This window comes from Balearica regulorum, chromosome 8 (genome assembly GCF_011004875.1).
Source record: "Balearica regulorum gibbericeps isolate bBalReg1 chromosome 8, bBalReg1.pri, whole genome shotgun sequence".
Taxonomy (NCBI): Eukaryota; Metazoa; Chordata; class Aves; order Gruiformes; family Gruidae; genus Balearica; species Balearica regulorum.
Window position 1 is genome coordinate 35,656,375 of NC_046191.1, and position 13,561 is coordinate 35,669,935.

Sequence of the window (13,561 nt, forward strand, 5' to 3'; positions counted from 1 at the left end):
CAGGCCAAATGAGCCATTTCCCTTAGCCTCACCTTCTACATCATGTGCTCCAGCCCCCAGATCTAGTAGCTCTCCACGAGACATACTTGAGTTTATTGGTATTTCTATTGTCTTGTGAGACCCAAAACTGGACTCACAATCCAAATGTGATGTCATGAGTCCTGAACAGATGGAAATAATCACTTTCCTCTATTGGCCACATTCATGCTAATGCAGCCCTGTAGGTGTACTCAGACAATTGGTGCAACCTAGAAATACCCATCTGTGACACGAAATAAAAATTAAAGTGATTTATTATATGTTAAGATCTCACAGGCATTTTCTTTCTCAAGGCTATTTGAAAAGAAAAATTAGAAATATATATATATTTCTCCTCAGTAATTCATATTGAGAAAAAAACATGGCATAAACTGTCTAGCACCTAAAGATTAGCTTGATAATAAACTAATGATTCCATCCTGACCAACTCTATATTCTACTCAAGAGATTAGGAAAGGTACTTAAGAGGAATAGTAAAATTTTAGTTGGATTTTTACTTTTAGTTGTAATCATTACCACCATACCAAGTCTTAAAGAATGACCTCTCTAGGGTACAGCCAGTCTAAGTCTTTTTCTCTAGAATATTATTATTATTTATTTTCTTCTTAGTCTTACATTCTTTTATTGCATGCATGATATGTTTTAAAAACTTGAAAAAAATCTTTTTATGCACCTCAGTTCATCTTTGCTGACACATTCAAATATCAGTGGAGGATGAAGGTCTGACTATTTTGCACAAAATGGGTAGCAGTTTTTTACTTTTTATTGAGGTATATTTGTAAGAATATTTCAAGTGTTGCCAGTGCTAAAATAATTTAAACAGATCACCACCATAGATTAATTTATAATGCAGAGCTTGCATTGTTATTAAGAAACACAATGGTTTTAATATATCAGGTTGGCCTTTTGCTATTTCTGAAACGAAATTAAATATTCCTAAAGGCATATTAAATAGCTATACTTTATTAAATGAGCACAAAAGCCTATGATCAATGCCTTGTGCTTTACTGGTGACTTGAGCAAAAAAGAGGTGATTAAGCCCAGTGGATATTAATCAGAACCTGAGAGTGGCAAAAAGCTGTATTTCCCTTTGGAAACAAACACCTTGCCTACCTTTCTTCTCTACTGTGTGGGCCAGGGTTTGCCAGGTACTAAAAAACTAAGAACAATAACAACAACCACCACCACCAAAAAACCCCCAAACCAAAATAAACAAAAAGCGTAGCTGTTCTGTATCTTTTCTGATAATTTGTAGTGTGATTTATATTATGGGCATATGAAGAAAGCACTATCTCTTACTTTTCTGTTTAACCCAGTTTCTTTAATCATGTGTCTCATTTTCTATTTCTTAATGCAGTTTATATTGGAGTAGCACCTGGACTCACATCAGAAAACAGAAGTCCATCCTACTTCAAGCAACTTAGATATCTGAGTATTTGTGACATATGACAGTCAGAGGCAAAAAGAGAAATGACTTGGCAAATGTTAGCAAATCAATGCCACAGTCAGGATCTGAATATACATTTCCTCTAGGCTATTTGTGATCTCCAGCCTGACCCTGTTGTGTAAAAGGGTAAGAGTCTGATGTGTGCCTGAGGGGGGCCCTCCCATTGAATCACAAGGTTCAGAAAGGACCCCTTTTCTCCTCAGAGAGGAGTCTAGGTGCAGCTAGGTCCAGACTTGGTCAATGGTTTATGTCTAAAGGATTACGTGTGGCCATATATCAGTCAACGTTTGCCTGTCGAGCCCCCGAAGGACTTTCACTGAGACAGTTGTGCAAAGGTGAAACAGAAAGTTTATTAAAACAACAGATATAAAGAGTTCAGAATTGCTGTTGATAAGTATACTTACTGCAATAGCACTAATATATGATTATAATGCCAGCAAAGTACTATCCTGGGTACTCTTCACCAAAACGTGAGATTGCAATGCTTACCAAGAAGGTGTCCCTATCTTGGGTGGAGGAGAAGGAGCACAGCCTGTCAGCTGCCTCTTCCAGGTCTTCAATCTCTTCTCCCCCCTGGGGGTATCTCCTCAATATCCTTTATACCCCAACCTTAGCTGTCTCCTCCCTGGGGTGATGTTTAACATGATTTGGGTGGACAGTCAAGTACTATAGTAGTATAAGTTTAGCATGTACTACTTTTAGCTCATTATCATACTCAGGGCTGCCAAATTTAATATTCATTTCATGGATAATTAAGCAAAAGGTGTCACTCTGGTTGCCGTGACCTTCAAGATTCTGTGTAGAAAACATTTATCTGTTTATGCTATGTTCTTTAGCCAAAATAGGACTGACTTGCTACTGTAAGGCTCTCTCGTTCGACTGCTTGTGATGACAGCCTTGAGGATCTCCATCCACAAAGTTGGCATAAGAGATAGGTGGACACCAGTGGTTTTAACCTTTTATGTACAAATCTCTTTTTTCTCCATCTAAAAGGGAAATCTTGATTCTGAATAAAAGACTTTCTTCTACAGGGCAAGAAAGAGTGAAATAGGCCTTGATTGTTTTCCATAGTTTTAATTGTATTTGCCCACACATCTCAAAGATACTTTTTCTCTGACATTCTTAAGGGTTCTTTTGGGGATTTTAAAAGCAATACAGTTTACTTACTACTTCTCAGGCTTTGAGAAACATGATTTAGACAAGAATATGGAAACCCTATCATGTCTGCCTTTAATTTCCACTTGCAGATCTGCATTGCCTTTTATGTTCCCACCCAAAGAACCCACGCTCACACATACTCTTTTTGTTAAGTTATTGGGACTCACTGTCAGTACTTGGTGCCATAGTAAAACATCCATGACTAAAGTGTTAGGATAGTAAAAATACTAAAGGTATGGGTTTCTTTTCATTCACTGCATATAGGTTGGCCAGAAAAAACATTTTCTGTTGGGAAGTAATTCTTACTTTTGGAGTTGTTTTTTGCTGATTCCAATGGTAAAACCAGAGGCAACAGTTTATGAGACACAACCCTAGAATTGCTTCCTAGTTCCAGGACTTGGTTTAGTTCTAGGTCTGTTTTGGGCTTTCCCTACACTTGACTTCCAAGATGTAGTGGAATGAGTGTATCCCACAGTAAGTTGTAACCAAGGAGCAGAGAAATGCATTAAAAATTATTATGATTCACTCACTTCCACAAATGAATAGCACCTATAGATTAAATGCTTTTATAATCTAAAAAGATAAATAATTTTCACAGCCTATCATAACTTCAAAATATTTTGCACACTCAAGTCTGAGTGAATGATTTATCCTGGAGTATGAAAATGATCCATTCTTTAAGAATTAATTTAGAAAATATAAGTGAATATAATTTTATTTTTCAGAACTGTTGTCCGATACTCAATTTTAGCTTTTCCAAAGTGGTGTTTATAAGAATATTTCCCATGTAAATTATATAGCAAGTAAGCATACAGTTTCTTTGCTGTCATTCAATGCTTTCTATAATTCTCAGAGTATTTTATCAATATTCATATAAACAATGCAGATAAGTACAACAATAATAATAATTTCAAAGGTTTTATGGTGATCATCTTCAAGAAACAACATTCAAGAGGAAAACATTCTTGGAGCAATGATGGTTCACACGATTATATCTTCTACAAGGTTATGAAATTAACATTTATGTTAATTACAGCCTATGGCAATGACTATACTAACAAACTGTTCCACTAATTACATTTTGCTATTTAGATTGCATTAGTTTGAGAATTTTTATGCAAAGATTTGAATATTGCATATATCTCATAAATAATAAAGGATATTAATGGAGATAATACATGTTTCAACTCACAATTACAGCAATACATTTTAATCAGTTGCTTAACACAGAAGTGTAAAAATAGAATTAGGAATGATAGATAATAATCAGTACTATAAAATTCATACCTATTTATCTTTGAAGTTAAATATCCTTTTTTTTTTTTTTTTTTTCCGTAAGGAAAGATGGAAATGCAGGAAATGAAATACTTTCCCCTTTCATAAAGGAAGGCTTGTCTAAACAGGTATTACAGTTCTTTGTCCCTACCTCTGACCAGACTAGTATTGTACATGTTTGTTTTTCATCTTCTGCCCGTGTACCAGGGCATCTATTTCAGCTCAGGACTGAGCCCCAGTCCCTGCAGATGTGCCTGTCACCAGTAATGTTGCAATCATGCCCACAACCTTGCCTGATGACCCAGGCTCTTGCCCAACCCCATTTACCATCCCTGGGCTCACCGTGCTCGATTTGCTCAGGCACAGGGGGCAGAGTCCTTGCTCGCCAGGCATTACCATGTCCCGTACCCTGTCCCACTGGGAGCAGCCAGCCTTCACCACTCCCTGACAGACACCGTGGGCCATTCTGAGCCCTGAGTGCAGCAGATTCTGCCCCACATAGCCTTGCATCTACACCTCACTCTGGGTGATCAGCCTTACCCACAGCACTTATAGACTCCTGAGTAAGCCCACTGGACCTTCCCTTTATCCCTCATCTGCCCGCTTCCCTCCTCTCCCCAAGTAGTCCAGGACCCCGAGGGGCAGCTTGAACTTTCCCCGCACCTTCCTGGCCTTCACCGACAACCTGAAGCACCTTCCATCGCTATTCAGCCCTAAGTGTCTCTTGCAATGCCCCTTTCCCAGTTCTGCACCCCTAACTAGCTGTGCAGCCCCCAAAATAGCCTATTAACACCCCAGAGTAACTATCTCTACAGCAAGCCCTTCAGAACCAAAACCTCTGTAAAGTGTTAAGGCTTACCTTACTGGAAGGGATGCTGCTGTAAGGGCCCTGAGGACACTAACAAACTTTCATGGCCTTGACTGGCTACAGCTGTGGCCTCTACCCGCGTGTCTTCCCAAGCACCCAGGAGCTCCATTTGTCAAACCTGGGCTGTTGGTCACTGGCCAGTTTATGTTGTAGGTTTGTCTGTATCCAGCTCACCCGCTGTAGTGCCTGCCTATGTACCCTACTGATCCTGACCCACAGACTGATTTCCCGTTTGCCCTTGGTCCTGTCTCACTGCAATCAACTCATCTCGTTTGGCCCCAGCTTCCCTGCTTGCCTCTTGCAGGCCTGTGGAGCCTGGCCCTGGCTGACAAGGCTTCCCCGTCGGTCCTCTTACTGCGCTCAGCTCCCAGTTCCCCGTCCCCCTAGGGATCTCACTGATCACTGACAAAAATAATAGGCACCAAAAAAACCCCATTTTATTTAATGAATTTTTAATAACGCATCAACTGTTTTACACAGACAACTTAGGCTAGTATCTTCTTTGGGCAGCTGAGTGTTACAATCTCATGATGTGTTTATTGAGAAAGACAAGTGGAAACACTGCACACAGCAGTTATTGCCACAGAAATTCTTGTCCTACAGCCCTATGTGAAGAGGCAGTACTCTTCCAGAATATCAGTTCTATTTGTTACCAGATTTGTTCAGAAGAGGTGGAAGACATCCCGCTCCTTCACAGCTAGAAGACTTTGTAATTGTGTTTGATCTCTGCTCTTACTCTGTAACACTGCTGTAAATGTCTCAGCTGATTCTCTTTTTCAGAGCTATTCAATATTAGAGACAAAAGGATAGTATTGAACAACCTCTGCCATTCCTGACTCTGACTGGAATTTCATCTGGGGAGATAATGAGCTAAAGGCTCTGTGACATTTCTCCTTGCATAGAATAACATTTAAAACCTAAATTGGTGGACCCTCAAAAATTATTCTGAAGGATGAAATGAAGGTTGTAACCCATAGTAGTTATACACTGTTACATGTTATTTCTTTAGTACTATAATGGTTATTTGGTGTTTCACTAATTAACAAAACTATGAAGACCCTGTTCCGAGGAAATTATTACTGTAAGTGTAAGCAACTTCTGTAAGGGATGTGGACTAGCTCAGTAGCAGAATAGGAAGACCAGGGTTTGGTTTTAAGTTACTGGCATGTGATTGTTTGACATGTTGATGTATCTAAACTACATTAGTGACGTACAAGCAGACACAAGTCTATATCCATAAGCATGCACAGAGATGTATTTTGACACTATGTTTGAATGTTGAGACCTAACAGGGAGAATTCTAAGGCAGATTCTGAAACTACTAATATACAACAGCACTTGTTAACAGGGATTCTGTTTTTAGTACAGTACTAAAGTCACTTCACCCTATTGTAGAGTTAGCTACTTTGCTATGGCCACTAAGATCATGCTGTGGTTTGTTAACCCTGAAGGCAATAGTGAGATAATTTCCCAGCAAATCTGGGAATCTGCTTACTAACCTTTCCAAAATGATCATAATAATTAGCTAAAAACTTTTCACATTATCTTAATAGAAAGAAAAACACATTTGTATTTTCCTTCTATTACTAATGAATTTATGGACATGTTTCTGACTCTGGTAGAGGTCGTCTAGATAGTCCTCTCAAAGCTAAACTTGAGTTTCATTCCAACTTCCATTAAAAAAGAAAACAAAAAAACAAGTGCTGAACATATCAGGGCTAATTATCTATCACCTATTGATACAGTTTTTTGATGCATGTTTACTATTATTTTTTGAATGCTATCTTCCATTAAGTGAGAACAACTAAATAGTAATGGCCCGATGAAGACACTGTCTCTTCATGTGTGACAGTAGATGGAAATTGATATGTGCACCTTGCTGTAAGTGGGACTAATATTAACAGACCAGACTTTTATTACAAGAGAAATACACTTTATTTAAAGAGTCTGTTAAAAGCTAGCACCACTACAACCTGAGTTTTTCTGATGTACAGCTCCCCTTGTGCCTGGTCTCCGGCAAGTTGTATGCATTCCTGCCAAGTGCAGCACACATCCTGATACTCCAGAAGCTTTTGCTAGGATTTCTTCCTCTTTTAGTCACCTCTTTGCCTTATCTACAAATGAGATTTGTATTCTTATTGATTCTTATATGTAATATGATTTCTCATGTTCTATTGTTACCTATTACCACCAAACAGGAAAATGGAGTTCAAGCTGTCACAGATGTGCCCTCAGGCAACAGTGTCCACACATGCACACATAAGCATACAATATAGGTACCTCTACAATGACATTTTTGTTTTGTATTGTTTTAGTTTGTGTGGCAAGGTTTTGGTAGCGGGGGGGTGTGGGGGGGTGTGGGAGCTACAGGGGTGGCTTCTGTGAGAAGCTGCTAGAAGCTTCCCCTGTGTCTGACAGAGCCAATGCCAGCCAGCTCCAAGACAGACCAGCCGCTGGCCAAGGCCAAGCCAATCAGTGCCTCTGTGATAACATATTTAAGAAGGAAAAAAGAAAAGGCATAGCATTCTTTTGCAGCCAGAGAGAGGAGTGAGAAGATGTCAGAAACTCTGCAGACACCAAGGTCAGTGCAGAAGGAGGGGCAGGAGGTGCTCCAGGTGTCGGAGCAGAGATCCCCCTGCAGCCCGTGGTGAAGACCATGGTGAAGCAGGCTGTCCCCCTGCAGCCCATGGAGGAAGGATGAGGGGGTGTAGAGATTCCACCTGCAGCCCATGGAGGACCCCACGCCGGAGCAGGTGGAGGCACCTGAAGGAGGCTGTGGCCCGTGGGAAGCCCACGCTGGAGCAGGTTTGCTGGCAGGACTTGTGACCCCGTGGGGGACCCACGCTGGAGCAGTTGGTGAAGAACTGCAGCCTGTGGGAAGGACTCACGTTGGAGAAGTTGGTGGAGGACTGTCTCCTGTGAGAGGGACCCCATGCTGGAGCAGGGGCAGAGTGTGAGGAGTCCTCCCCCTGAGGAGGAAGGAGCGGCAGAGACAACGTGTGAGGAACTGACCTCAACCCCCATTCCCCGTCCCCCTGTGCCGATGTGGGGGAGGAGGGAGAGAATTTGGGAGTGAAGTTGAGCCTGGGAAGAAGGGAGGGGTGGAGGGAGGCGTTTTAAGATGTGATTTTATTTCTCATTATCCTACTCTGATTTGCTTGGTAGTAAATTAGATGAAGTTGAGTCTGTTTTGCCCATGACAGTAATTGCTGAGTAATGTCTCCCTGTCCTTATCTTGACCCATGAGCCTTTTGTTATATTTTCTCTCTCCTGTCCAGTTGAGGAGGGGAGTGATAGAGCAACTTTGGTGGGCACCTGGCATCCAGCCAAGGTTCAATCACTACTGTATTGAAATATACGGTAAGAACATAAGCAATGGCTATTAAAAGACAGCCCAGACCACAAAATAGCTTCCGACTGCAATGGAGAAGTGACCATTATAGTAAAAGAGAGAAAAGAAAATATATAAAACCCCTAAAACTGAGGGGGTTTATACCAGTTGTATAACAGTTAGCCAGTTTCAGACCTGATCGGAAAGCTCCTCAAAGAAGAAAGTATTGATAATCTGTCACATTTTAAAATATGTATACTTGAATTTCAAATACCTTATTGAAAACTTTTTCTGTACCTCAGTTGTCAAAAATTACATTAAAAATTATTTAATTAACATGTTTATTGAACAAAATTATCAAAACAAGTAATCTGTGCTGTTATGATATCCTGGAATAGATCGTATTCAGCAGTTCAGTGTACCAAATCCATGCTGCTGGAACTATTGCTAGGTTCTTGTAAAACTAATTGTAACATGCTTACATAACAGAAAAGCGGAGGACATTACTTTCTCTCTACAAAGGGACAAGTCCCACTTCTATATCTGAGGCACATATTTTACTACATTAATAATTTTAAAAATAAAATTTTCACTAAGATCAACAAACTGATAATGGCATTCAGTTAAATTACATGTATACTGCTTTATAATTCTTCAGCTGAAATGATAGTGAATATGTTTTGGTTTAGAAAAAATAATGAATAACCCTTTCACTGTTCAGAAGGCATTTGAGAGGCTCTTCAGTTTTCTGGCTTGCTTGAATGTGGTTGCCTCATGGATCTGTAAAAGTTAAGGATTTGTTTAACTGAGACTTTAACTCTTTGTTTAACTGAGAACTTACTGAATCTTGAGCAGCTGCACTTGCGTCTAACCTTCCCTTTGCCTTGCACCAATGATCTTATATTTTTTCAGAATGTTTACAATATTTCAGTCAAGAGACTGGCCATGTCATTCATATAAAAAGTTTAGAGTCATAGTTCTTGACAGCGCTTTGGAAGGCATGATTGGCTTACAGCAAGCTTGTTGGTTTGAGAAGAATAAGAGAATAAAAACTTCTCTGAGATGCTGTTAGCCTAAAAACTAAACAGAATCCAGGGTACTACTAACAGACTTTTGATAAAAGGAGAAGTCAGTTTGAAAAAATATATAAAGGAAGCTTGAAAATCTGAAATTATGGGGAGAGGCTTTGGAGTCAGAAGTAGGTAAACAGCAGCAGTTTCAACCCCAGGTGTGATATTGCCAGATGTCACCTAACCAGCATCATTACCCCTGCCCAGGACAGGCAGAGCATCCTCCCCACTGGATGCCATGAGCTGCCAGCACCCAGTTCATGGGGTGACAGGACAGGGGGTAGCACATAGGGATCCACCTTCATGCAGCTGTGACTCCTGAGGGACTTTGTCACCAGCACGTGCGGCCAGTGGGGTGTGAGGAGCAGCAGGGGTACACATGAAGACAGAGCACCTGCATCTCCCACAGACTATGTGCATGGAGGGGAACCCGCAGTGCTAGGAGAGGGAATGTGTGCTGCTAGCACAGGGGAGGAGATGTGTGCTTGTAACACATCCAGCCATAGCAGGGCGGGGGGTGGTGGTTTTGTGTGCATGTGTGTGAGTGCATGTGTGTGATTAGAACTTTAGGGAATTAGTTACAGAAGTGTGTTTGGCAATATGCAGATATTTATTGATTACATTTTGTAATTGTGTAGCATTGTGGTTTATCTTGCTCTATTTCTGACATTGATCCTGAAATTTTAATTCATTTACTATCTGTTGTTAATAAATCAAAAAACGACTTTGATCCTGATTCCATTGAAACCACATGAGTTGAGGAGGTTTCTTCAGGTTGTAATTTATTTTAAATTTAGTGTCAGTTACTGGTGAAATTTCAATGTTGTACAGTGGATAGAATCAAAAGTGAGATTAAATTAGACCCTTATATCAAAGGCTGATATGTTCAAATGCTTGCAGTGTGTGAGTAATCTAGGAAAAAAAAAAAGGTGAGAACTAAAACTTCATCATCTTAGTGACCCTTTGTTGGACTCTCTACAGTAGCTTCATATCCTTCCTGTACTGGCAAGCCCAGAAGTGGTCACAGTACTTCAGATGGGGCCTCACCAGTGCTGAATAGAAAGAATCACAAAACTGGGAGGAGAGGCTGATACACCAGAAGGTGGTGCTGCCATCCAGAGGCACCTTGACAGGCCTGAGAAGTGGGCTGACAGGAAGTTCAACAAGGGAAAGCCCAAAATCCTGCAGCTGGGGAGGAACAAGCCCAGGCACCAGGACATGCTGAGGACCACTAAGCTGGAAACCAGTTTGGCAGAAACAGCCCTGGGGGTCCCGGTGAACAGAAGTTCAACACAAACCAAAACTGCGCCCTTCTGGCAAAGGATAACATCCTGGGCTGCATTAGGAGAAGTGTGGCCAGCAATTCAAGGGAGGAGATCCTTCCCCTCTACTCAGCACTGGTGAGGCCACACCTGGAGTGCTGGGTCCAGTTCCGGGCTCCTCAGTACAAGAGAGTCCAGTGAAGGGCCATGAAGATGATGAAGGTACTGAAGCACCTCTCCTACAAGGAAAGGACCTGTGCAAACCGCATGAAGTTCAACAAAGCCAAGTGCAAGGTCCTGCACGTGGGTTGCCGCAATCCCAAGCACAACTACAGGCTGGGCGAGGAATGGATTGAAAGCAGCCCTGAGGAGAAGGACTTGGGGGTATTGATTGATGGGAATCTCAACATGAGCCGGCAGTGTGCGCTTGCAGCCCAGAAAGCCAAACGTGACCTGGGCTGCATCAAAAGATGCGTGACCAGCAGGTCGAGGGAGGTGATCCTGCCCCTCTACTCCGCTCTTGTGAGAACCCACCTGGAGCACTGTGTCCAGCTCTGGGGGCCCTAGTACAGGTGAGACATTGAGCTGTTGGAGAGAGTCCAGAGGAGGGACATGAAGTTGATCCCAGCACTGGAGCACCTCTGCGATGGAGACAGGCTGAGAGACTTGGGGTTGTTCAGCCTGGAGAAGAGAAGGCTCCGGGGAGACCTTAGAGCCCCTTCCAGTCCCTGAAGAGGCTCCAGGAAAGCTGGAGAGGGACTGGTGACAAGGGCAGGGAGTGACAGGACAAGGGGAATGGCCTGAAGCTGCAGGAGGGGAGATGGAGATGAGATCTGAGGCAGAAATCCTTCCCTGTGAGGGTGGTGAGGCCCTGGCACAGGTTGCCCAGAGTAGCTGTGGCTGCCCCTGGCTCCCTGGCAGTGTTCAAGGCCAGGTTGCATGGGGCTTTGGGCAACCTAGTCTAGGGGAGGGTGTCCCTGCCCTTGGTAAGGTGGTTGGAACTAGATGGGCTTTGAGGTCCTTTCCAACCCAAACCATTCTATGATTCTATGATTCTATGAATCTATGATTTGACTGTAGTGTACTTCTACTGCCTTCTTTCTGGTACCCATGCACAAACTAAAAGAAAAGAAAAAAAATGTGAACAAGTCCTTTTTACTAACACTTAACAAAAAATGTACAACTACAATAATTCAATAATTTTTAAAATATATGATTTATTTACATGAAAACATGTTTTGCAGTATATTGTTTTGGGACAGTAGATATTATTACTAGTCATTTGAGATAAGAAGATATAACTTCAATTGCATATTACATTTTCCTTACAGACATTAGCAATATGACTTCTCTTTGTAAATACTGATAAATTGTTTCCAAAGTAGGTAATGTACACTTCTTTTTTCTTAAAGAAATAGTCAATAACTGAAATTTTCATGACTAAGAAAGCTTACAAAGTTGTATGACAATACTTTCTACGGATGTCTTTTACTGAGGAAATTTGGTTAAAGTCAGTAAGCTCATAGAGAGAAAGAATAGATACAAGTACATCTGTTTTATGTAAATCGCGAAGTCCTTACCAAAAAAAAACCAACACCCAAACACACCACCTCAAAAACTATTTATAATGACAGTTAAGCTGACAAATGATTGTGAACAGTATTCTACCTGAATCAAATCAACTGTGTTGTAACCATCTGGAATGGATGTGACCTTTTAACATTTTATGAGATATTTAATAGACATTTACAAAGGTGGGAGAGGAGAAGAAAGAATTAAAAAACCAGAAGACTATTCACAGGAGTAAATAGTTTATATCTTCCTTCATTTTATTTCTATTTCCTAACCTGGGGAAAGTTTTCTTTCCAAACCCGCATGACATACAGCACACCATGAAACACTCTTTGGCGCATTTAAAAAAATGCCATATTTATAATGCATAAATAACATGTGCCCCACAGTCACGAGTACCATTTAATAGTGACAAACTGGTCTCAAAGTCCAGAGCTGTCAGTCACAATGATGAATAAAGCCTTCTGGTACAGAGGGAAAGATTTACCTGAATGGACAGGTGAAGGGGTAATCCATAAGGAAACGTACTGGGACTATGAAGAACTCAGCTTGAAGGCTTAGACTCCTTGAATTTTAATCTAAAGAAAAATAACTCAAGTTAGAGCATTGATGTATCTTTAGTAGGACAAAATCTAATCAAACTTAACCAAGCTGCCAAATTTTTTTCTAAGAATCTTCTGATTTTGTAATAGGAAAGAATAAAATTAAGGATAACCTTAATAATAATGAATAGCTATTTAATCTTTAAAGACTTTATCTCTGTGGTAGTATGGCAGCCCTTAGAATATATGTGTAGTACAAAACCAGCAAACCAGAAAAGTTAACCTCTAAGAGTACAGAAATAGCAGTAAAATTTATAGAGCCGGAAGAAGTCTTTACATAAATTTTAAAAACCATGGTGAGTAGTTGGAGCAGGTATACTAATTAGGCTTGGAAATGAATGTTATTACATAGAGAGAGCACTTGAGCATATAGAAAACAGAAATTTCTAGGGTGTGCATAAGACTAAAAGAAATGGACAATAAAACTCTTCTATTTTTTAATACATTCCACTTGAGGATTTCAAAAGATATTACAAATATAAATTAATTTATTTTAAAAAATTCTCAGGAGTAGGAGAAATTTAGATACCATAATGCTAAATGTTATTTTTAGTGTTGGAATGCCAAGATTGGACATATAAAACTAAATTTTGAAACGTATATTGGAAAAGGTTCATTGGTATATATAGGCCTTCTCAAAAGCATTTTTACTTTTCATGTTCTTTTTCACCTGTTGTGATTTGATCAGAGTTGCAATCGTAAAGAAGCTTCTATGGTTTGTATGTCCTGGTTCTCAGTCATTTGCTGATCTTCACCTTAACTTCCTTGTCTTCATAATTTAGTCAGTCTTCTACAGAAGCAAACTACATCCCCTGAAAAGCAAAAAACTAGTACTAAAATCAGTCCTTTCTGCTGCTGTGAGGGTTTGCTATATGACTTTGGAAATAGTGACTAGAACTCAAGTGAATACTTCATATTATTTATTAGACAAGTTTCT

At 40.5% G+C, this 13,561-nt stretch overlaps 1 long non-coding RNA gene across 1 annotated transcript in view; it reads left to right on the plus strand.

The window, feature by feature from the left end:
• The window catches only part of LOC142602821 (uncharacterized), a 403,452-nt gene that overhangs the window by 302,284 nt on the left and 87,607 nt on the right, over positions 1–13,561 (plus strand). The window contains exon 2 of the long non-coding RNA XR_012836656.1: positions 7,417–7,592. This is a non-coding gene — a long non-coding RNA (uncharacterized LOC142602821). The remainder of the gene's footprint in view (positions 1–7,416; positions 7,593–13,561) is intronic.